This window comes from Oryzias latipes, chromosome 9 (genome assembly GCF_053564925.1).
Source record: "Oryzias latipes strain Hd-rR chromosome 9, Olatipes_Hd-rR_3.1".
NCBI lineage: Eukaryota > Metazoa > Chordata > Actinopteri > Beloniformes > Adrianichthyidae > Oryzias > Oryzias latipes.
The window spans coordinates 5,621,342-5,647,195 of record NC_136245.1 but is presented as its reverse complement, the minus strand read 5'-3'; the positions used below and the strand labels follow the sequence as shown (position 1 = coordinate 5,647,195).

At 42.8% G+C, this 25,854-nt stretch overlaps 1 protein-coding gene, 1 long non-coding RNA gene and 2 other non-coding genes across 4 annotated transcripts in view; 3 read left to right on the top strand and 1 right to left on the bottom strand.

Annotated features, from left to right (window-relative positions):
* LOC101155697 (nuclear receptor subfamily 6 group A member 1-A) overlaps positions 1–25,854 on the bottom strand; it is a 119,489-nt gene that overhangs the window by 67,240 nt on the left and 26,395 nt on the right. The gene's annotated exons all lie outside the window — the stretch shown is intronic.
* On the top strand, positions 8,074–17,325 carry LOC144994513 (uncharacterized). The gene is made up of 3 exons (XR_013658075.1): positions 8,074–8,507; positions 17,058–17,115; positions 17,192–17,325. It is a non-coding gene; the product is annotated as an uncharacterized LOC144994513 (long non-coding RNA).
* mir181a-1 (microRNA mir-181a-1) lies at positions 18,087–18,192 on the top strand. Its single transcript, NR_107129.1, has one exon. It is a non-coding gene; the product is annotated as a microRNA mir-181a-1 (primary transcript).
* On the top strand, positions 18,220–18,329 carry mir181b-2 (microRNA mir-181b-2). Its single transcript, NR_107130.1, has one exon. It is a non-coding gene; the product is annotated as a microRNA mir-181b-2 (primary transcript).

Sequence of the window (25,854 nt, the reverse complement as noted above, 5' to 3'; positions counted from 1 at the left end):
CAGTTCAACCTTAGCAGGATTTGTTTACACTCTATCCTGCTAGCTTACAGCCCCTCACAACCCCAAGCTAACATTAGCTGTGCAACAAAAATGGCAAGCAATATTGGAGCTCTTCAGCCATACAGTTTTGAAACTAATACCAACTCAGACGAGGAAAACAAAGACGTTCATGGATCCATTTGTCTATAAGTGGATAGAGAGTGGATCAGAGCAGGGAGCTTGTGGCCGGACAATAGCTGTTGGGGGAAAAAGGGAAAACGGTACACTTGATACGCAAAGATGTTCCTGGAACAACCTGCAATCTTATGCCACCTTGATGTCTCCAGTGGTGTGCAAAGGACAGCCAGGACTCTGCATCAAACAAATGTTGTGAGTTTATTCAAGCCCATTAAGGATGGAGCCACCTTAGAACAGAAGAAAGAAGTCCAAGAGTGTCCCTTGTTGTTCCATTAAATGCACAGCTCTTCCAGATCATGACAGACAGCACTGGAGTCTCATCCAGGATCAGTGAGCTCAAAAATGCAATCCAAATCTTCTGATGAAAAAAAAAAACTTAAGGAGAGAGTCTTTTCTCCATTCTATGCCCTTGATCTACATTTAAACCTTTGAAGACCGTCGAAAAAGTCACCAGCAACACCTACACACAGACACCGTACAACATGTCAAATTCTGACTGTTTACGTGATCGCCATGACTCATCAGCGCAAGGCTGCTTTTCTACGCATTAAATCTGGTGGAATTATGTTAACTGTGTTAGCAGCTGACGACTTACAATAGACGAAAGAATGTAAAGCTTTAGCAGTGTTAAAGGGTTAAAGGTTTGCCCTCTCTAACAGAGCATTAAAGGGTCTCAGGGTTGCCCAAATCCAGGCCTCAAGGGCTGGTGTCCTACATGTTTTCCAACCATCCTGCCATTGAACCTTCTTATAGGCTAAACACACCGGATCCAGGTAATCAACAGGAGATAAGGCAGGGTTTCTGGAAAACTAGCAGGAGGGCGGCCCTCGAGGCCTGGATTTGAGCGGGACAATCATGCTTTAAGCCATTGAGAGTATATTATATCCATATGTATGATAAGATATTAGCTTTGGCACACTAAAGAACACATTTTTTTAGCTCATTTTTCTACGCAGAAGAAAGATGACTTGATCTCTTAGGCACCGCCTTTCGCTCACCATGGGTGCCGCCCATTTCATGATGTCAACCTGGGGCCGGCCTCAGCAGCTTTTCTGCGTTTCGCTCATGAAAACAAACAGCTAACATTTTGCAAAGATGGATGTGCGTATTAGGCCTGCAGAAAAAAATAAAAATAAAAAATCAAATTGCAAATTTATCGTTATCGCGTTAAAAAGCTGTGCAATATGGATATTGCAAAAGACGGTGAAAATCGGAAAAATTGTTATTTTAAATGTGCTAAAACAATCTTATGGCAGCTTGAAGTATTAAGCAAATCAAAAAATTAACTTATGCATTTGACCAATCAGATGAAGCCCTTTTAGGTTAGTTGCGCCCCTTCCAGGCGAGTAGACTAGTTTTATTTGGAGTATAATTTAAGCTATGTTGACTCTTATTTCAAATAAACTGCAGACAGACTGGCGAACTGTCCAGGGTGTCCCCTGCCTTGCTCGCCCACAAGTGGCCGGGATAGGCTCCGGCAACCCCGTGACCCCGAAAGGGATAAATAGCAGAAGAAGATGAATGAATGAATGCAGTGACATGTGGAAATTATGTTTTTGGTTCTTTTGCAATTTGTTCATATATATCACAAGTCATATCGTCATTGCAATATTGATCACTAATCTCATTGTACAACGGACAATGAAGCAAATCTAATCTAATATGGGATATTGCGAGTTTTCCTCCTATTGTGCAGCCCTTGTGCATATTATGGATATAAAACCACGCATTTTGCCAAACACTGCTAGCTTCAGGGAGAAAGCGAGTGTGCACGTTAGCCTGAGGGACTCTTCCGGGAACCTGCCGTTTCCCACTTTGTGACGTCACAATGTGAGGACCCACTCCTTTCCAGGGATTGGATTCCTCAGGAGGAAATGGGGAGAAAATGCAAAGCTCCATCTCTTCCTCTCACTGAGGACCCTTTGAACTGATGGCATGTTCATGAGATCAAGTTACCTTCCTCTCAGAGCTTTCAGAGGAATACTTCTGCATCCTGGACACAAGTGTTTCTGCAGAGGAAGATTTCTCTACTGCAGGACATGTGGTCACTGCAGAAAAAAATAAATCCCACGCAAACATGTTCTGGTTGGAGACCTTAAAGCAGTCATTCTACAAATTACCAAATCCTAGGAGGAAACTTGTGTTTAATAACTTTGGCAGACTCAGAATGTGTAATGTTTAGTTGTTTTGTAGTTTAAAGCATTTAAGAGGTTCTGATTTTAAGGACAAGCTGTTTTTGCACTATGTGAAGGCCAGGCCTGTAACCTTCTATTCCAGCTTACAATTAAACTTTAAAGTAGACATTTTTGTAGCATGTAGATCCCAATGTTACATAAAGTCTGCTGTGTTTAGACTTGCTTTTTGTACTTTTGGAAACTGCCTGTTTTAAAGCAGAAACCAGATTTATTTATGCTGTGTGAGAATGACCACACTAATCAAGCTGGACCTGTACTAGTAATTTTGGTTTAGGGTTTAAATGTAGTTTTTACGTGTTTACATTGCTTAGAAGACAAGATTCATTGTTTTAATTTAACTTTGAAATATTTTGGTTTGTGAAGTGCAATGCCCGGTTTTATGGTGTTTGTCATATTCTGAATTTTCAGATTGTTTTCTGAAAAAAGTACAAATAAAAAGTAGTTCATAACAATCTGACTGCAAAGAATTCCAAAAAAAAAAAATAGTTGTGGCTGCCCCACATCGATGCATCATGAAATCGGACTGAACCACTGACAATACAATCGTAGCCGAATGAGATCTCAAGACCAGCCCATTAAAAGACCCACTCCAATGAAACTCATCTTTTTGGTGTTTTTAACGTTTTTGTAGCATTTTTCTCATGATGGAGGAAAAATGGAAAATACTTGAATTCTAAAATTGGGTTTCTAAGTAGTTCTCTTTTCAAATTATGATGGATCAGGAACAGATAAAAAAAACCACACAGTTTAAAAGACCTCTTTGTTGTGAGTTAGAAACTGAAATGGGTAGGCCAAAGTCTCACCACTCCACTCCATTCTGATGTATCCACCTGTAGACAAACACATCCATGAACGTCTTTGTTTTCCTCGTCTGGGCTGGCATCTGGCTCAAAAACTGGACGGCTGAACAGCTCATATATTTCTCGCCATTTTTGCTGCACCGCTAATGTTAGCTTGGGGTTGTGAGGGGCTGTAAGCTGGTAGGATAGTGTAAACCAAAGGAATGATGGGATATCAGCGGAGGCAAAGATGATTGGAATGGGACTTTAACTATGGATACTGTGTGTGAAAAGAATAAAAAACCTCAACTTGGAATTCACTACTTCCCATGCCTCTGTTTGATCCGTTGACTGTATATGAGACCTGGACTGAGTGACCCTTCCCCCTTCGTGTTCCATCTTTGATCTGGAGTGGCTGTTGTGAACGTAGCTTCAGAAATTAGTTCCGGGCCATCACTCCGGTTAGGTTCACCTTGAAACCTTTTCCCTTCACTTCCTTCAGTTATTGTTGATTATGATTTCTCATAAACAACAAATCTGTTTTCGATGGACTTTTTTACCTTCACAATTTCTTTTTCTTTTAAATCAAATGTAATTAAAAACAAAGTCCTCTACCACTGACCTCCACATAAGACCAACACCTTCAACACAGAGGTGTCTTCTTCCAATTCCAGAGCAAACTGTCATTCCTCCTACATTCACGCATTTTTCAGTTCAGCCGAATTACCAGTGCACTAACACAATTGTGTTGGCAGCTGTTAGAATCTGTATTGCAAGTGTTGTGGCTGCATAAGCACTTTTAACATCTACCGGGCCAGTTATGAAATCAGGTACGTACAGAGTCTCTTTCATGAGGTCAAAGGTATGTGGGCAGCTTGTTTGACGTTTCTCCAGATAGTTTCTGATCATTGCATTGCTGCCAGCAGGAAGACAAATACTACAATAGTCATTCTGAGAATGCATTGTTTTGTGAGAGGCAAATTTCAGAATAAAAGCCTTGATAATGTCAGGCATGGATGCAACTGAATGCAATGTGCTATATGAGTAATCAATATTATCAATATTGGATAAAAGTTGCAATATATAAATAAAGAGAAAAACAAAAAATAATGTATTTAAATAAAGTCAACATATTTTAAATCATAATCTAAGCCACCCTCATCTACATAGAAGGCGGGTATCAAACAAAAGATTAGTCAATGACTAAAGGGCTTTGTTACATTCCTTAAATACTTTAAGCTGTCATGAAATTGTGTTTTAGAATGTGTGTAAAAACATTTAGAGTAACCATTTATTGCTGTTTACGCAGTCTTTTGCGATGTGCATTGCACCGGCTGATTTCGCAATGGCGATACATTTTCAATTAGTTATGAAGGCCAACCCGGATGCAACCTGAACTTTAACAAAACAGTCAGTAGATCCGGGTATAGGCTTTACCCCCACGAAAACAGTCCTGAGAGAGAGAAAGTCATCCTCCTATGAAGATGCATCAAACAACTCTTAAATTGGTTTCCTCAGTAATTAGACTATAATCAGCCAAGTAGTACTCAATGCTCCAATTAAAACTCTCTGCCACTTTCTTGCATCTCCTACATAAAGACTAGTAAACAAATCCTCAGCTTTGTATCCAAATTCTTACATCATTTTTGGGAAAACCCGCTCGTTATCTAGAAGTTTGTTTGCAACTTGGTGGCGTCATAAACTCCCCATATGGAAATCTATTTCTCCGCGATTTGTGAAAATACTGTTGATCCCCATGATTTTCAGTGTGCAGCTATGAATTGTTGCTTATGTCCAGAGATTCTGCTTCTGTGGGGATTGTGCTCTTAGATCTAGGTCTCAGGTTTCTTTCCGTGGTTCTTGTCATGTTTTGAGTTGTTCCCTTCTCAGTCACCCCAGGTTTGTGTTGGTGATCATCCACTACCGTTTTCCTTTCTGTCAGTTACCTTAAGTGTCTGGTATTCAAGTTCTTCCTCATCAGGTCATCTGCTTTGTCACCTTTTTGTTTCTCTATGGTATTTATCATGTTTAAGTGTATTTATGAAACATATAGGTTTCTGCCACCAAGCCTAGTCCTATACCATCAGTTCCTCACAGTTTATCAAAAGACTTAAAACTGATAGAAGACTTGTGCAGATACAAAAGTTGTCTTCTTGAATACGCTGCTCTTTGCATCTGGCTTGTTGTGTCACTGGTAAAGACTCAGAGGATCTTCGGTAAGGTTTCCCGCTTTAGGCATGTGCATAGCATGCTCTCCACTTTCAACTTCAAAAACGCAATAAACGTAGAAACCTCGAAATGTTTCTTTGACCTTGTTTTACATGTAAAAGCCAGAGCAAGATCTTCTGGAGTTATTTGGAGCACGATCAGGCCCAGTAATCCAGGATATGAATAAATCCAAGTGATCATAACCCTCTCATTGGCCTTACACTCATCATAAAGCTGTCTCAGAAGCAGTTTTGTCTTGTGTGCATTCACAACTAACAATTACTGCCAATCTCTCTTTAAGCATGAGAGTGTTAAAGTTACACTAAGTTTGCTTTGAACCAGTAATAGCTTTTGTTGCAGGACCCACCAAATGTGACTCAAAGTTTTCAGTTTTGCTCATCTCACCATTTCCGGGAATGAAAGTCTCAAATTTATCAAATTATTCTTGACTTTTTGATCCCTGATGTTAAAGTATAGCTTTGACATCTTAATCAACGGTCTGTTACAGCACTGGAATGTGCGCTCCCATCACTCAGCAGTGCTGCGCCCCATTCAGTTGATTCTGAAGCCAGATTGGTTCAACAATCGCTGTGGCTCTGCTTTTTTTTTTTTTTTTAGGAGGTGGAGGGGATCATGATAATCCCCTGTTTCACCCATCTGTGTGTGTCTCCAGCTTTTCCATCTGTATCCCATCTTCCATTTATCTGTCCAGTTACTGAAGATGTATTTCCTCCACAGACAGCATGGCTTGCAGTTCTCAAACGATCATAACTCAAGTCTTCCTTGTCCATCTCCTCTTCGAGAGTCCTTTGCTGTCAAAGCTTGTATATCTCCACATTTTTGTTTCAGTCTCTATAGATGCTCTGCCTTTCATTCTCTTCTTGTCTAGTTAGTTACAGCTGTCTGTCATTAAACCCTTCACCTTGACCCAGGATTTAGCACTACAAATGTGGGAATTCATCTGAGGTCATCCAAGGATAAATGACAAAACCTACCTCACTTTTTAATAAAAACCTTTTAGTGAAGATGACAAATGGATGCAATTAATCTGGCATACATTCACACAGGATTTAACCTCCTGGATACTCAGGAGTATCTGTAAAGTAACCAAACAGACTTTAGAAAACAATTATTTCTATAACAACTCAAATCCAAATCTAACAAATGTTTTCTAAAGATATACCACCTCAGGCTGGGGGATCAATCGATACAATCGATTAATTCAAATTTTTTTTATTTTAGACTATTTATTTTTGGGAAAATTGAGATTTTATTTTCCGAGCTCTCTGCTCTGTAGCGCTTCCGTTGTTAGGAGTAAAATCGGTCCGCCGGTCTCTCGCAAAGCGCAGATGTGAAAACAGCAACAAGCAAAGAGTAGCTACTCCTGCAAGGCTGGAAGAAAAAAAAAAACACTGAGGGCTCTAAAAAAAAAAAAAAAAAAACGCACGCGAGAAGCGCTCCCCCCCTAAAAATGGATAATTCCAGAATATACTGAAGACCCATTGTCTTCTATCTACTCTGTCCCAGAGTGGTTCTGATGAACTTACTGTTAAGATAAGACACTGTAAAGCTTTGTTCACACCACCCTCTGCCATGCCCGTTCAAGCAATCCATTCCAATAAAATGTCTGTGTGAACGCGTGTTTTGGGCTTCTGTGATCAAAACCCACATTCACGCACAGCTACACAGGTTTTTACTATCGTTTTCAGACTCTACGTTCAAAACACGCAGTGAATGAGCGTCACAAGTTAAACCAGTTGAACTTTGACCAATCAGGGACTCGGATTTGGTAGTGATGTATGGATGAACATCACCTTTAATTGACAGAAGTGCCAACGGTTTGAAAATTGATCATGGAGGAGAAATTAATAATTCCAGTTTGTGCCCGGCCAGAATTATGACACCAAGTTTTTCATACATCTTAATGCAGTGAAAAAGAGCTTGGAGCAAAAATCACAAGCTTTGCACCACTCTGACTTACCGATAGCTTCTTCTAACTGTAGGTGGCGGACATGTCCTAGTAAACAGTGGAAGCAGAAAAGAAGAAGCAGCCCCTCCCTGCTTGTCCAGTGTGAACACCATGGACTATAGTCGCGTTCAAAAATGTGCATTCTTGAACATGTGTCACATGGCTTCATGGCTCTTTTGAGTGACCCGATTTATCTCTCAGTGGGGCTCCTTCAGACTGATGTGGATGTTTTTAAAAAATAAACTTCAGTTGGAATAAAACAAAATATTTGATCTCTTGTCATTTTAACTCTAGAAATAAAATAGTCTCAAAAGGTGAAAATAGAGCACAGTTACATAAACAGTTTACAATTTCTCTCAAATGGAAAGTGACACTAATAAAAGTCAATAATTTAAAGTGGTAAAAAATAAAAACCAAAAACCCCCACATGTGACTTGTCCAACAAGAATTTACATTTTCTACATTTTCTAGGCAAAATGTTGATCATGTTTGGACTTAAGACATCTTTTCAGCCCGAGGTCAGTGTCACTCCGACTCCACCCAGAGACGCGGCCATTCAAGCATTCATCAGAGAAGCCTCCTGCTTTCAATGGCCTGAGCTCTGACCAACCATAACACTGCCTTGCCCTCCTTTCCCTCTTGCCTCACTGCCCTCCAGCCAATCACAGAAGCACTCCAGTCCCACGTGACACTGCGGGCTGCCAGCCATCACCGGCATCATATATAGTGCATGCGAGAAAAATGTGGGGCAGTTCAATAAGTTGTGCTGAAGCCAGGTTTGTGTGCGTGTGCGATTGGAAGGGCACATGGGAATGTGTGTGCTTGTTTGCTAATGCAGGCGTGCGGGACGCACATAGGCGAGGGAGAGGGTTTTTGTAAGGCACTTGTGTTTGCAAACTGGCTGGCTGACTTCCCACTGGAGGCAGAGACATCAGACGGGAAAGATTGTGTGTCAGGACTGTGAACATCCACAAGTGTGGGTCTTTGTGTGTTTGTGTGTGAGCGAGGGAGGGAGACAGAGAGTGAGAGAGAGATAGTGTGGGAGCGTTCAACTCATTTCAGCAGCAACTTTTAGCCCGTCTGCATGCATGAGGTCTCTACTTTCATATGGAAGCTTGCCGTTCCTCGCATTTTCTGCCACTCGCTGATCGCCGTTTCCTGACGCCGGATTCCCCTTCAGTAAGTTTCTGAAACAGCTTAATCTTTCCTTTTAAAACTTTATGGCCATTTAACAACTGCACCCTTTACTCTGCTCTGCATTATGAGTTGTGTACCATCAGGAATGGTAACTGTGAAAATATTTGCGTCATAAATCAATGTTCATATTTGTGTGGCACTCGAGGTTGGTTTTGTGCGCCTGCTTAGCGCAGCTGGTCCGCAGTCGTGTGTGTGAAAGTAGGCAGCGGTTGTGTCCGGGTAACTTCTACAAGGATGTGAAAAAGCAAGACGGATCCCTGCACAAAGTGTGACAAGTGTGAAAAGTCTGCAGTTTAACGTGTGTTTGAATTCTTTTTTACTGGTGCTTTGTTTGGTGAAGCTCGCGCTCTGAAAACGTGGAGCGTGGCAGCCAGCAGCGATGTTTAGCCGAAAAGGAACTGAGCCAGACAGCAGACAAAAGCAAGCGGGGCAAGCCAGACGGGGCAGGTCAGCCATTAGAGGCTGCAGCGGAGGGACAGGTCAGCCAGCTGCTGCCCCGCGCCATGAGGGGAGGGGGCAGGGGGCAGCAACCTTCAAGCTCAGGGTTAGAGTTTGGGCTGGAGTTGGGGAGGGGGTTAAATTAAAAATAAAAAATGACCGTAAGTCAGCCCTGCCTCCTTTTAAACGCTCACCTTGCAATTCTTCTACTTTCAGGACCCCCACCCCCACTCTTTAACCTCCAATGAGGCTCAACGTTTCAACGGCTTAGAAAAACATACTTTTGCCTCCGTCTGAACCCTTCCAGTGTTCTAAAGTCAAACTGGCTAAATGGATAAAAACATTGGCAATCATTTGCTAAAGTCAGGCTGAAGGGAATAATCTGTCTCAAAGGAAGTGTAAATGTAGGAGGTGGTTAAATTTAGACGGCAAGAAAAGAGGAAGAATAGAGCTCATTTTCACAGAGCTTGTGATTTTCTATTCCCCTTTCGGCTGCTTTTCCTGCTGGCTTGCACTGGAGATGGGGGGTGGGTGGGTCACTGGGTTCGCAGTGTATTTTGTGAAAGGAAATTCTGGGTGTCCCTATGTTGTTTTTTCTGTGTCACAGTGCTTTTGTCTAAAGCTCTTGATCCGCAGCAAAAAGCAGGAATAGTAAGACTTGACAGCAGGGATGCTTTCATGAGAAAACCAAAACCTTTGGAGGCCGCGCAGACGCCTAAAACCAAGGTTTTTGAGTCTAGTATCCTACCAATGATGACAACAAGAAGGAAAAAAGAACTTCTCAAGGCTCCTTTTAAAGAAGAAGTTAACAAAACAACAAAACAAGCCCTTTGCTCTATGAAACAAACAATCAAAACAAAAAAAGACATGTGCATGCCTGTCTGAGACGCCGAGACAAGTCGCGCCGAAATGCCTGTACACGTCTGTACAAGTCTTGTCGAGAAGATCCCCAGATCAGGCCTCAGTGGCGGCGACCCCAGCCACACACTCCTGTTCTCCAATCAGGACAGTCCTTTGGTGAAACACAAACTACAAACAGGAGTCTGCACGCTGCTCAAATCAGCTGCACTTGTTTTTTTCTTCACAAAGAGTTCAGTTCTGTGCCAGGACTTGTGGATGGAAATGCATGTCTTTTAGTTAACAGTACACAATCTGGACTTGTGACTCTTTAGGGTTGGAAGAAGCTCTCATAGAGTTGTAACATCCGCTCTCACAGACGCGGTCGGTGTTGGTGACCTTCCTCGTAGCTCAGGACGGGCCGTGTCGACTTTCATTTTTTTTTTTTCTTTAGCTTGGATTTGTGGAAGCTCGTCCGTCGGCACCTCCACGCTCTTCCCCTGACAGAACCAGCATGGATACCCGGATTTGAATAGAAACCAGACAGCAATCCAGCCCCCACCACCACCGCCAGCACCCCCACTCCCATGTGGGACAATGAGGATTTGTTAGTGTTGGGTACGCGCGGCCGCTGACACAAAGCGCGCTGCCTCCCCATCCTCAGCCCACAGCCTCAGTGAGCCTATAAGCAGAGGAGAGCAGTAGATCAGTGGGGGGGCCTGGGCTTGGGGACAGAAGGGTGTCCATGAAAGTGTGTGTGTGTGTGTTGGGGGGGGGGGGTAGTTTTGAGGCCTGGGATTAACAGACAAGAGCTGAGCTGGGGGATGGGGGCCTGAGAAGAACAGGAAATTACTGGCTTTGATGAGGCAGATTTGCGCAGACTGAACGCCCCCCCAGCTGCAAAAAAAAAAAAAAAAAAAAAAAAAAACGGCTTTAGCAGAAATTTCAGAAATGCTTCAAGATGTGCATCCTTGGAATTAAGTCTACACACCGGTGCTGAGCAAACACTGCAAAGTCGTCGTCCCCCCCCACCCCACCCCCTTCACAGGTCTTTCCCTTCCCGTTCCTTTTCTCCGATGCCAGCCCCGGACCATGTCATGAGAATCCTATTACGCTCAGCCTTCAGCTGACCCAATTCCACCCACTCAAAAACGACATCTCAGTCCCTTCTATAGAGATGGCAGTTGTAAACAGAGAGGCTGAACAAAGAGGATTTGAGGACCTGAAAGTTCCCTCGGTGCTGGAAGCGTGCTCAGTAAGATCTCAATTAGACCCGAGTGAAGGACTGGACTCAGACGGCAGGAGGAGCCAGAGCTGGCCGTCGGCTCCTCCGTGTCGCAGATTGGTGTTTGTGCCGCGCAGCTCCAGGCAGAGACGGTTAATGTGTGTTCAGTGAATATCAGGGTCGATTAAAGAGCCTCGTCTGGCTGGGCTGCAGCAGATTAGACAGGCGGAGCGGACACAGGCCGCAGGCTGGTCGTCTGGCGTTCTGACCCACATTGGTCTGATGTGCACGTCACTTCCTATTACACTGACAATCGGACGCTTCATCAGCTGAGCTCACCGTCATCTGCATACACCCCCACTGAAGGGCGAGCCCCCCACAGGCCATAGCTTCACAGTGTTGTGTGCCAGCTCGGACAGTCATGCTGTTTGCCACAGGAAGCGTAGATGAGTCCAAGCGAGGCCCCAAACTCCCCGGCCTCTGTGGGTGGTCGCTCTGGCATGTCAGCAAAAGGCTTGATGCTAATGCACGAATGTGAAGGTTTTTTTTTTTTTTTGGTTTTTTAAAAGGAAGTTTGAGGTTCTTGGAGGATAACATTCATACTTGGCATTGCAAATGAATGCAGATTTAATTTGACGATCAGGCATATGTGCAGCCACAACACCCATCAGCCTGTCACAGGGACGGAGGTCTCCCCAGTGGACGTGCAGCAGGCTGAGAGAGACGGGTCTGTTTGCTGGCTGCCCAAGAGATAACTGGCAGCTACAGAGGGAAAAGCAGGCTCAGCAACAGATAAGGGGCCACGTGGAAAGCTCCATAATCAGCGAGGATTAGCAAATTATAAATCATGGGTTCACACGACGACGCCGTCACTGTTAGAGGAGGCAAAAAGCGGGCGGAGGAGAAGCAAATGTATAAGCAGATGGGAGGCGTGTAAGGAGCAAAAATGAATTCAGATGGTTTTGCTTTAATGTCCCACAACGATCACCTTTTCATCAATTGTCAAGGTCTTTAAATAATGATTATGCCGTTTCATCCCAAATTAAAAATACCCGTCACGTTCTCTGACACATCTTCTGCAGAGACGCAAAAGTTCATCAGATATTTGCTTCAGAGTTGTGGGTGGGACTGTCTGTGCAGAGCAGCCCCCCCTCCCCATTGCTGAAAGTTCTCTGTTTACATGCTCTCCCTGTAGCTAACATTAGCGATGCGACAAAAACGGTGAGTCGTACGGTTTAGATCCAGATTCCAGCTCAGACGGGGAAAACAAAGACAGACGAGGATCTGTTTGTCTGCAGGTGGATGCATCACAATGCGGCGGAGCATGGAGCTTGTGGCCCCGCCCCGCGAGTTTTCGACATCACAAATACGATCTTTTTTCACATTTCCACCCGATTCAAAACAACGTGAATAAAGAAATGCCATTTTTAGCCTCATTTTCTTTATACGTGTCCTCCATCCTGAGAAGAACGTGGTAAGAACAAGTTAAAAACAACAAAAACACCATTTTTAATGAGAGTGGGTGTTCAATGCAGAAAAGGATCCCATTATAACACTTTCTATCAGGTCAGCAGGAGAGATGGGCTGAGAGGGGGAAACGAGTAAGGAGGAAAAATTAAAAGCTCTGCCAACTCTCTGGCTAATACAATCTTCTGCCTGTCAGATTACCTTCTTTAATCCAAAAAGGTTTAACACCTCTTAGAAATCTGAAAGGAGACATGAATTCAGCAGAGATTTTCCTCTGCTGGAGAGGGAAGGGGGGAAGGTGCTGCGGAGGACGGCTAAGTCTCGCGGCAGCTTTCTAAAGAGCCGGCATTGACAGCTCAACAGTCGCACAGACTTTAAACTGCTGTGGAGAGGATCAGCAGAATTAAACCCTGAAACATCAACAACCTCAAAAACAGCACTCATCCACTGTTGAAAACGTGCACAGTGCTAGAAATGCGACGTTCAAGTTTCCAGAATTTTCGGTCCTTTGTCAACACAGCGGGGCAAAAAGAAGAGCTTAACTTTGGTTTATGCGGCTCTGATCAGGTCAACAGAGCACAAAGCTTCGTACAGCGCATTAGGGACAGTGTCCCTCCTGGCACCATGCAGCAACATCCCCTGCTGGGGGAAATGGAAGGGGGGGGGGGGGGGGGGGGCAACGCATTGTGTTGGCTGTCATGCAAAAACTGGTTTTGGCTTGGGAGGAATGGAATGACAATCCCGAGCCTTCTTCAGTCTGAAGGTTTTGGCAATGTCTTAGAAACGGCGGCAAGAAGAACTCTGGCAGAACATGTGAACCACATGAAAGTAAAATGATTACATTTGGATTTTTTTTCCCCACTTCTGTCAAGCTTTCAGCAAGTGAAGACCTCATCTAAATCAGGTTATGTGCTGGCTCAGCGGATGAATAGAAAAATGCAGTTGATGTCTCAGTTCTTTGCGTCTCCGCCTCCCTGCGTGGTACCGCATCCATACAGGCGCTGGGTGCCGTAGATGGAGGGTGAAGGAGACGATGTAATGCTTACGGCCAATTCAAGTGCTGCATAGGCAAGAGAAACACACATGACGACAATACAAGAGGCAAAACAGCCACCTAACAGATTAAAAAAATGAATGGATGCAGCTGCATGGGCTTTGTTTTGGAGTCTCTGAGGACACCGTTTTAAGTCAGAAATCTGAAATGCCATCATTACATTTAGAAAATCACCACAAATACTCAGAGTTTGAACTAAGAGACATGCCAACAAAGCTTTGGAGAAGAGGAGCGTGACATCCAGTGGCCCTCTCAGACAGGAGTGGATTCGTCAAGCAGAGCCGGGCTGATGGGACATGATCAAGTGCATCACTGCAGGGTTCAAAGCGCCAAAGCAGACACAGATGAGAGTGCATCACAAAGTAGGCACAGAGGCATATCAATCATTCCAAGAAAAGGCAGGAATAGAGCAAAGGAAGAAGAGTTGGGAGTATCCCACATATCCCAGCCCCCCCAAAAAATAGCACTTCGTCATTGTTAGGCAGCTGCTGGTAAAGGCAGAGAGGTGGTGGCAGCAGCAGTGGGATCGGGCTCGGCCCAGATCCCAGGAACTGAGGCAGAGTGATGCATGGCACATGGAAGCCGGGTGTTTCTGGAAAGACCTGGCGTTCTGCCTGAAGGAGTTCCTTCGCTGGAGCGCTGCCGACCTGGTCGCTGAAGGTTAAGCCTTTTTCAACACACACCAGTCATGTGAACCACCACAGGGTGCAAATAAAACCACAGTAAAGCCCGCCAAACAAACTTCAGTCAGTGTGATACCTTGACATTCTGAAAAAAAAGGCACATATGCTTTCTTTAAAAGTGAGGATGAATCCAAAACTCTTTCCCACTAAAAACAATCAAATAAAACGAAAAAACTGAATAAATCAGAAGCACTTTGACGGCCACTGCCAGGACTTCTGGTAATGTTTACAAGTCAGCATGTTCACTCTTCACTGCAGAATCAATGTGGTGCAACAGACCACTACTTCAGCCAGAATCCTCTCCCCAATGTCAGCAAGTCCCATTCTTCGTTGTTCATGGCAGCCAATTTTGCAGCCATGTCCAGGTTTCTTTTTCTTCTTTTCTTTATAAAATCGACCTTTTACAGCAAGGCTTACATTAATCAATCTGCATATTTAGGTTTATTTGCTTCAAACAGGTAACCAGAATGCTAAACATGACAAGTCTGCTGGAGATTCTCCCAAACGTCTTTTATTTTGAGTAGAATTTTACGAATGACTCAACAATAACAGCAGATTTGCTGGATCTGATGGAGTTTGCAACTAAAGAGCAGACGTGATCTGAACAATGTAATCTGTTTACACACCTCATTGGAGGGCCCGCCGGCATGTGACACGATAACTGACGGCATGATGATGCGAGCACACGCTGGCAAACGTCCAGCTCTGGTGTGTGCTGCGATGCTGGGAGAGTCAGGCCTAAAGCATGGGGTTTGTGCAGGCAGGCCACATGCTCGTACCTGAGGTTAGTAGCAGGAACTACTGCTGCCCATTTGCCTCTCACATCTCCTTTTCTGCGTGCAAAAGGAAAAGCGAAAGGTGTATGTCATCCCTGGGAGGTTTGGAGGCCTTTACAGAAACAGGATTAATATTACGTAAATTCTAAGGAATTTCAGGGTGTGGGGGGGGGGGGGGTTGTGGGGATCCGGATGGGGTAGTACAGCTTCCTTTCTGTGTACACCACGGTCAGATTGGTTTCTTTCTTATTTTACCTGAACCCACCAAGAGTCGTTAACCAGTTAACCAGAAGGAACATAATGTTCAACTTCCAATTCTTTATGTACAATCTCGGGCCCCTTTGGACCGGTTCTGTGACTACTTTTTCATATTTCAGTCAAAGCTAGGGCAATTTTGAATCCTCCAAACTTGATATGTAAAAACAAGAATTTGGATTCCTTGCCAAAAACTCAAAAGTCTAAACAGGTAGCAGCCAGGTTATGTTTTATTTCATTTGTTGTAACAGGCTTCAGTTAAAGGTCCATTTTGAAGCCTTTTGTAAATCCGTAGAACACAGATGTTGTTTCAGCCAGCAAGGCTTCCTGGATGCAGACCAGCCAGCTATGCAGGCAACACGACTCAGAGTACACAGTGTGCTTTTCATTGACCAACCTCTGGAATGTGCCGACGACACAGGGTTCACGCCGGTTCAGTCACACTGTTGCACTGTTCCCTCTGGCCTCAGCAGGCTCTCATGCCCACACTGCTATTTTCGCACGTTACACTGTTGCAAGTTTGTCAGTTATGCAAAGTTTCTGCGGATGAAGCCAGCAGTGAAGAAGCTCCACGTGGAAGTGCAGCCGAGCCTAAAAGCGCATGAATGAGTCAGTGTGCGTGCAGACACATAACAGATTTCCCATAACTTCTTGTAAGTGCCAAGGGGTTGGCACTTAATTTAAGAAAAAAAACAGAAAATACCCAATAAAAAAAGGAGATACGTGTATGAAAAAAAAAAAGGCTGTGTGAGTCTCGGGTGCTCAGCCAGACAGCAGGAGTGCCAAGGAAAGAATCCTTTGAAGCCTGAGCTGGAGGGCCTGAAAAAATGATTACTTCCCACCTTGTCAGTGAAATCCGGAAGGAATTCAGAAAAACTTTTTTTTTTTAAACTGCCGTTCAGGAGGAAACAAAGAACCATCTTGCTAATGAAAGAGCCAAAAAAATCAGCATAGAAGGCAACGGGATCGGTTTGTTGCGTCCACATTTAAAATCATAAAGTGCTTCATAAAATAGTTCCAACAAAAGTTATGAAGTTCTCACTTTTTAAACTAACCGTGACAAAGTAAAATGTCTAGTACAGATGGAAAAAAGAACACTGGAATATGGAAAATTTTGAGATATTTTTATCCACACTATGTTAATAATGATGGTCAGCGATCTGCCAAAGTAGGAAAAGGTGAAAAGGGCTCCTCTTTTCTAGGAGTAATGCTTCATTATGCAGACAAGATGTTGCGACTTCCTTCCAAAACCAAGAAAAGGAAAAGGTGCAGTTCTCCTTCTCTTCTTTTCAAGGCATTAATCGAGCAGAACTGAAACACATCTCTGAACGCCACCACCACTTTGAAACAGTTTCCAAACATGTTTCTGCGTCTCTTTAAATCACAACCTGCACAAAATGCCCGTCTTTAATGAGAAGCGAGAATGCAGAGCCAAGAAAATGCAAAGCTCCAAATCTTCTCTTCAGCGTTGAGGGGAGCAAGGAGAACAGACTGGAGACAGACAGACAGACACAGAGGGGGAGAACATTAATAAAACATGACTGCATGATTTTCCAACCTCAAAGAGACAAACGCAGGCAGACACATTCCCAGAGCGGTAGCTGAGGTTCAGCGCCGGGTAAAGGGAGCAGTAATCTCTAACCAACTCCACACTGCAGTGCACTTGTTTAAGCTGTGAGGCACAGCAGTTTTCTGATCCCACTTCAAACCCAACTCCTTCCTCCGATCTCTGCCGCCATCATCTTCTGTCCTATTCATGCTTTTTTTTTCTTTTCTTGTCGTCCTTCTTTGCTGCAGGCTGAAGGTGAGGGAAGACTGGGACCATCAAGACGTTTCTTAGTAGTTTTACAGAAGGGTGAGTATGATGAGGGAAGAATCCACTGCATCTGCAGCTCTATTTAAGGACCGCAATGTCTCTTCTTCCACAAAAGCTGCTGTTGGCTTCTTGAAAACGCCGTCTGAACTTTCCCCGAAACATGGATGTTTACATGAACTAAGAGAACCCAGACCTCACACAGAAGCCCCGACGTCAAGCTTCTCTTTTGCCTTTTTCTTTGAAAAAGAGCCTAGCACTTGAGTTGGACAATGACGGGTCGAACACATTGACTGTATAAGAGAACTGGACTCCTCGCACTCCCAACAGGAAGTACCCACTGGTTCCAAGAAGCTGTTCTCCCATAGACTTCTATAGAGAAATAAACAGCTTCCACTCAGTCATTCTGTCAAAATAATAATTCTTGCTCGTATACCTTTTTTTTCCAGCATGTTCTTGCTAATTCTATTTTTTTTCCTCATTGGATTCTTTTCTGTGCTCCAGTTATAAATTAGCCAATCAAATGCCTCAGTGAAGCATGTATATTTAAAATGTTTGGCATGTTCTCCTGAGCCAGCTTTATAGTGAGTAGCCTTCCAACAAGCTCCCTCCTGATTGGCTAGAGTGGTCGCTATAGAAACATCCACTCAAACCAAATCACTGCTCACTAACGTTGTCCAACATGGCGATGGTTGTATCTTGACAAAAATGGCGACTGAATTAGCTTCATTTTGTTGGAGCTGAAAGTATTTTCTATGGTTGACGTCACAGTCCCTCGGTCCAGTTCTCTTATAGAGACGGTGGTCGTACATTGTGGCTAGTTTGAAGAAACTGGTATCAATTTGCATACGTTTTTCTGTAGATTAGATCTGAATGAAGTAAATACATTACAGACAAAGGTTTGCAGCCATTTTCAATGAATGTCCGAATGTCTCAGTGATTATCTTTTGTGTTTTTATTTGGTTTGTCACCACCAACAAATACGGGAAAACTACAAAAACTGGATTCCGCCAGACTACTCCATGTGCTCACGGGGAACATTCAACGCTGTCGGTGAGTTTGTGCTACGATCAAAACCATCGACCGTTGACTGTACCCTGAGAGGTCGCGTGCGGACCCCCGACCTAGTGGGACATTACCAAAACATCCAGGAGTCAACCTTAAGGCTGCAATAAACATTCATTGCTGTCGGTGGGTTTATGCAGGAACAACTCACTGATCAATGAATGCAAACTGCGGTTCGCACATCCTGCTGAGGCTGCAAGCTGCTCTATGAAATGTAAAAATATTCAAGTTTGTTTGGCTCAAACCTCTAATACTCGGTAAAATAACTTTTCATTTACACTGTAACACCATTAGTACAGATTTGAAAAGTTGGTCAACCCCTATCAGGATAATTCAGTTCAGACTAGGAGCTGGTGTTTCCTTTACAGGTAAGGAAATATTTGGTACCATCGAGACAAAACAAGACTAAGCTTTTTGGGGGAACATTTTCCTTAAACCTGTGGATATTTGCTAAGTTTATTTAGTGACTTTTAAAATCTTTTGTAATGAATGTTTTCCTTTAGACTCCTTCCAAGGTCACACCCACAGCAGCATACAACACGGATGAACAGACAGAAATGTTTAAAATTCTTCTGTGACACTGTCACACCTGCTAAAAATGATTGATCCTATTTACTGGGAATCCCATAATTCTCCATTTATGTTACACCATTGAACAAAAGCGTGGGGAAAATCAATCGTTGCCTCCCTAGACTTGCATATGTTTATGGTAAAATTGTCGAACATGTGTTATGTAAAATTTAATATATTTAACAATTTTTTAAATTATGTCACAGCATGCTTGGTATGCGCCAACTGAAAGATATTTTTTATTATTGAATGATAATTAGCTAAATAAAACAAGGATTTTCAACATGTTTATGTTGTTTATTAATACACAAACTGTATATTTAACCAAGACAAAACTGTGACCCAAAAAGAAAGGTTTGAACCAGACCGTAGACAAAGTGAGTTGTTGCATCCTTCATATATACCACCCTATAGATAATAGGGTTTCCTATTAGGGCTACAAGATATGAGGGGGGGAAAAAAATAATTGCAATTTGTGATATTAATGATTAATATTGTCTTGACGATATAACTTCCGATAAATGAACAAATAGCAAAACAACCACAAACATAATTTCCATTTAACTGCAACAGTTTAATTCAAAGAGTCATAACTTCATAACTTAAATTACACTCCAAGCGACCCTCTTGTCCATTGGAGGCGAAAATCTAACTCAAAAGGGCTTCATGTGATTGGTCAAATACATAAATGGATTTATTTGATTTGTTAAATACTTTAAGCTGCCATAATCAATCAATCAATCAATCAATCAATCAAACTTTATTTATAAAGAACTTTTCATATAAGAGAATAACACAAAGTGCTTTACATTAAAACAAAACAAAATAAAAACAAAGATAAGATAAGATTGTTTTAGCACATTTAAGGTAACCATTTGTTTGCAATTTTCGCCGTCTTTTGTTATATGCATATTGCAAAGCTTGACATCGCAATAACGATAAATTTCTGTAGGTCTATTTCATGTCCAATGCTTTTAAAATCCATCTTCCTGACAAAGAGCAACTTGACCTAATTGAATTCCAGTGTGGTTATAACCACAGCAGTACTTCCAACACTTATTTTGGTACTTGCTGTTTCTCAGTTGTCAGTACGGACTAATATTATCTACAACACCTAAAAGAGGATTTTTGATATGTTCAGGTTTCTTTTGGTAATCATAAAGCCATGATGTCAAATTTCAGTCCCCTATGCAGGAAAATAAGGCGTTACACAGCCAGTGGCTTTTCTGCCGAACTGACTGAACACAGAATAGAAACTGAGCGGCCGTTCGCCCACAGACATCATCATGAGCTGTCAATGATTCAGACTGCTGGGTAAAAGAGGCCATAAATGATCCAGGATGATGTGCTTACCTTAACGCTGAACCATTTCATTACAACACATGGAATTAAGAATCTGGAAGCAAACTGCTCAGTTGTGAATGAAACGGCTTTCCTGTTGCAAATGTTTCCTTTGCTCTGCAGATTTGATTTTTACAAAGCAGGAGCCCGCTGTCACCACAGGGCAGGCAGAGCGACACGACGCGTAGGATACTTGGGATTGTGTGCGAGTAATCTAGCGTCCTACCACATAATCTGGGTGTCCTTGATTGGGAACAGAAAAAGAGGCTTTCAAAATAATTGTTACCAACCAACCAGCAATGGCAGCTGCTTCAACCAGCAACAAGGATCCAGATTTGTACCAAACTGATTCTACTTCAACACAAGGCAACATTCATTGTTACTCTGCCAACTTTACTTTACGACAGGGTTTGTTACTGTAACCACTTGAAACTTTCATTTTTCAAATAATCGAGTCATTTTTTGTGACTTAGTGAAGGATTTCATTTCTGTTCTAAAGTTAACATAAAGGGATCTTGACTCTGTCAGAGTGTCATCATTCCAAACCCTAATCTGCCGTCGTACTTGTACTTCTGTTTAGTTGTAGAGTTTTTTAGACACTGCTATGGGATCAAATCCAGATCCGCTTAAAGTGAATGAAAAACCAGATTGTAAAATTTGAAAAATAGACAACATGAATTTGAGATAAGAAATTGAAAACTTGAAAGAAATCTTGAAAAATAAACTTGTATATTTGAAGCTCGAATTAACAGTGGAGATATAACTATAACATTAGAGCAGGGAGGCGACGTCAACAAAGAGACGCCGTTTTGGAGCGAAATGACGCCACTACAACCTCCAGCACTCAATGTCAATCATGTTCCAAAGCTCCACCCCCATGCAAAATTACACCAGAAGAGAAAATTCTGAATTGAAAGAATAAACCGAGGACTGAAAGTGAAAAAAGAGAAACAAAAAAAAAAAAAACAGAAACAAAAAAAAGTTGAAAATATAAAACAGCAGCTGTTACAAATGCTGTTTTTATTTGGTTTAAGGTTTATAGTTTTTTTTTCACATTCACAATTTTATTTTTCAAATTTTCAATATTTCTCTTTTTTTATGTACAGTTCTCTCTTTCCAGTTTATAATGTGTTTTTATTGAGTTAAAAACAGTTTTCACATTTTTTCAAAACTTCTCAAATTTACAATCAATTTGATTCTGCTTTGACGCCGTGCGCCCGGAGTGCGACGTCACGGCTCAACCCTGACGAGTTGTCCACTAAAGCCGACTTCTTTCACAACTGTATCAGCTCGCATGAGGAGTCAAAGTGCAAATAAAGTGAAAGCATTGCAGAAGGAGAGTCTAGGGATGAAGACACGGTGTACTATCAGAGACTAGCACCTGTGTTTGAGGTGATCCAGACAAGAACCCAGGAAGAACAGCATGCAGCTCCGAGCAGGTTTAATAAAACAATCACTGCACAATCAACACATCCTGATACAGATAAGCGGTCATGGACCCTCCAATCAGAAACCGTCTCGTGACATTTGAAATGCTAAACGGGATTACTGGGTGTCACTTATCTAGTTTTACAATGTACTGCCTTCAGTATCTTTTCCTTCAGTCACTGACAGTAACCCATGAATCTGTCATCCACGTGCGTTATCACTCAAACCATTTCAAACTTACCAGGATCCCTTCCTAAACACAGGAAACTCATCACCAACCCGCTGTCCAAGCCATGGAACCCGAGCATTCAGCAGGGAGGTCATTCTGCTTTTAATTTACGTTCCGTTGACTGCACACTCCGTGTTTGCATGCAGGCCGAGCAGCGAGGGGCCTCAGCGTGTTATCAAAAGTCAGCCTCCTATCATGACCCAGCTGTTAAATTCCACAACTTTATGCTTTTTTTCCAGCACAAGCGCCAATCCTGGGGTTTGTTTTCTGCTCCAGTTTGTTAATGCTGCTTCCTTCTGCTTACTCGGGCAGGAAACGCATTAAACAAGCCAGAAAATCCCATCAGCTAACATCCAGAAAACCGCTCCGCTTTTTTTTTTTTTTTTTTATTCGGCTGTCGTCCTCTTCAACAGCCCTTACTTCTCCATGAAGCCTCTGGAATTCTCCATGGATCCGTGTCAAGGATTTCTCGTGAAGACATATTTATGCAATCGCACCTTAAATCACCTCTCATCTGTACATGAATTACCATAGCAAAGCTCTTTTCCTTGCTCATTTACAGTCAAACAGGAGCAGTAGGGGGTCAAACTAAAGGAATTCGGCTCCCTTGTAGTTTTAAAAATTCTAAATATTATGTATGTAAATCTAAATGACGGTGCAAAGAAGCCAACCTCTGCAGACAGCAGTCAGAGTTTGTTTTGCAGCATTTCGAGCACTGTGTGTTTATCCCTGTGGAGTTCAGCTTCATCGCCACGCACTGAAGTTATAGACACCGACACTGGGAACAGCCTGACCCACTTCTCTCTGACCTGGAAACACTCCACGGGCTGACCCACAGCCACTGCGAGGCAAGTTGCATTAAAAGCGGGAGAAAATGGGTTGCTGAGGCACATTTAGGCTAATCATGAATTATTAAAAGCTAAAGTCATGAAGCACAGAGATAAGATGTGGGGGCGGTTCCTTCAAACTCTGAAATGGTCACGCCATCTTTAGAGTGCACAGAAGAATGGGTCACCCAAGGGAGAGGAGAAGAAAAATGGAATCAAATAAGATGTCAACCTTCCATCCTTGTGTTTTAAAACCTTTTACTTTAGACAGGCGTTAACCCAGAGCTAAGAGTAAAGTCCAGTGCAGTTGGGCAAAAAGAATGCAGCAAATGCACAAAGAGGGGGATGTTAATCAGCGTCAAGCGTTGGCCCTGCTGCGGAGCACGTGGGAAACTGAAACCCCGGTGAACCTGAATGACTTCTGAGCACAGCCGTAGAACGTTAGCCCAGTTATGCGAGGACAAAGGAAAGGCATGTGTTGAGCTCAAGCCAAGTAGTTCCATATGTGTTCTGAGTTCACCGAGTCCAGGTGGTATGTCATAGTGAACACGGTAAACAGGAGGTTTGGAGCTGCCGCCCCCTACTGGTCACAGTTGTTAATTGCAGCAGGAAGAGGAGAACATGGTTAGAGTTTGAGCAAAAAAGGGGGAAGTGTTTGTTTTACAGCAAAATCATCTTTTAGCACTTAACTTACTAAAGGGATCATGTACAGCATTTTCATTTTTGGTATGTTTTAATTGGACTTTTTAATTCTACATTGTTTTTGTTTTATGATAACTTCAGAAAGGCCTTTTTAAGTGATTTAAACTCCATATGTCAAAAATATAAGTATTTGTAATCAAAACATATCTTGTTAAAGATCCACTTCAATAAAAATTGTGTTTTTTGGTGTTTCTAACCCGTTCTTGTGGTATTTTTTCTGATGATGGAGGTGATGTCTAAAAATAAATAAACTCAAAGTTGCATTTCTGAGTATTTCTTTATTTGGATTGTTTTGAACCAGGAGCAGATGAAAATCAATCCATGGACACCAGTGAAGATCACAAATCATTGAAGAAAAAAGGTTCAGCGCACTGTCTGGTGAGTCTAGATGACCCAACTCCCAACGTTAAAGTGCCTAGGATAGCACAAGGGTTAACTCAATAATGTTAGCTTGGAGGCGTGAGGGGCTGTAATCTAGCGGGAGAAAGTGTTAACATAGGAATGATGGGATATCAGTGGAGGCTAATCCTGCCAACTGTCTCGTCCACAACTCAGATGAATTTCTAATGAACTACAGCTGCTCTGTAGAAACTATGTCCTAGAGAACGACACAGGTTTTTAGAATTTGCCAAAAAAAAATGATGACATCATAATTATTAATAATACTTTTTTTTTAAAGACCACTGGGAACGCTTTGAAAAAAGATCAAAAGATGATCGGAGGAGACTTTAACCTGCAGAATAGGCTGGACTAAAGAGGTGACGCAGCAGAAAGTTGCTCAATTCCTAATTGTTTGCGTCTTGATGCAACATATAGTCTGACTCCATCTGCAGTCATGTAATACAGAGGCGTCCGGCTCTGTCCAGGGTTCTGCTCTGGAGCCTATAGAGCCGACTGTTCAGAAGCGCATGCTTGATCAGAAGAAAACCTTCATGGAAAACCTGGAACGTATCCTCCAGAATACAATAGCTCATCAGCAGAGTCTCTAGCCCGATGCTTTGGTTTTTTTTTTAGATCCGCAGTGACTTCAGTCGCTACAGGAGCTCCTTCCTTCCCCTCACCATCTACAATGACTTCATCAACAACGTTAGAACATGAGTTACAACCTGTAAACCTCCTATAAAGCTTTTTCAAATGAAACTATAGAAAATAGGAAATAAGAAATATTATTACTATATGCACCAATACTGGTAATGTAACAATATAGACCAATGATAAATCAATCCTCATACGGTTGATTGAAAAAGAAATGAATTCCCTCATTTATCGCAGGGGTTATAAGTCAATAACTGTGAAATCTGTGAAGTAGGGTTAAAACTTCATCTTCCAGACAAAACTGTAAGACTTCTCACTACACACCATTTTTCTCAGACAGAAATGAAGACTTTCACTCTTTTCTCTCTCGTTTGCTCAAGGCCGAGGATTTATGTAGATTTGGCAACATGAACAAGTTCTGTTCAGGAGACACGGCACGGCGGAGATTGATTGACAAGGTTTACAGCCAATCACGAGGCAGAACACAGTGTGCTGTAAAATAAAAAATAGAAAATCATAAACAAAGGTTGCACATAAAAAAGGGAAACAGTGAGTTTGCAAAAGGTGAACCATGACACGCATGTACCCTGATGCTGTTAGGATGTGCATGCAGCACACGCATCCTCTGTGACAACATATTTGAAGCGTGTGTCATGCTGTGGGCTGCAGCCATCACAGCGATGTTAATCTGAAAGAGCAGCGTTTGGCTGCGGGTGCAGAGCTATGTCTCTAGAACTGTAAAATGTGAGGGCATCGCCATTTCAATCAATTAAAAAAAAAAGCTGCAAGATCAGAGAAAAAGACACAGATGAAGGCTTTGGTGAGTGGGAATTCTGAGAAAACACAAGTCTTTTTATTTGGGACAAGACTAGTGTCAAAAACAGCTGCTGCCACCTCACTTATTTGGCCCCTGACCTGTGTTTGTTGGACACTGAATACGATCCGGTGAATTCCCATCCCTGTTAGACCATTTACAAGCCCGAGGAGCCTTGCCTCATCCCCCACTGACCTCACCATCACCCTTGCCCAGAGTATGCACCGAGGCATGCTGGGAGCACGACAGAGAGGGAACCCACTGCTGCAGCGGCTAGCAATGCTTGTGAAGTTAACAGCCCCATTCATAAATGTGCAACTCCTTTTTGCAGCAGGCTAACAATTCCTCGCATTCAAAGTGTGGTGTGAGGTTGAATGGTTCCTCTCCGGCTTCCTCCCACTGCTTTGCCACCAGACCCCCCCCCCCCCCCCCCCTTCTTCGCCACTTCTTTCTCCTCTCACAGGTTTATGGAGGGATGATGAGAAAGCCAATGCTGAAGGAGAACTGTGCACAATCAGGTCAGCCCAGAGTCACAACAAGGTCAGCAGTTTCTGAACTGTATCTGATCTTTGACCCCCTCCAAGTGCCACCTGGTGCTGCAGCATCAAGCGTCGAGGTCTCAGCTGAACTTTGTCTGAACCTAGACCTTAACATTGGACTGCTGACACATTGCTGGTCCTTCTGCTCGCAGGTTTCTCCAAAGGGGACAGTCACACGTCTACATTTTTTCTACCCTACAACTTGCAGTCCTGCTGAAAGCACAGAAATGT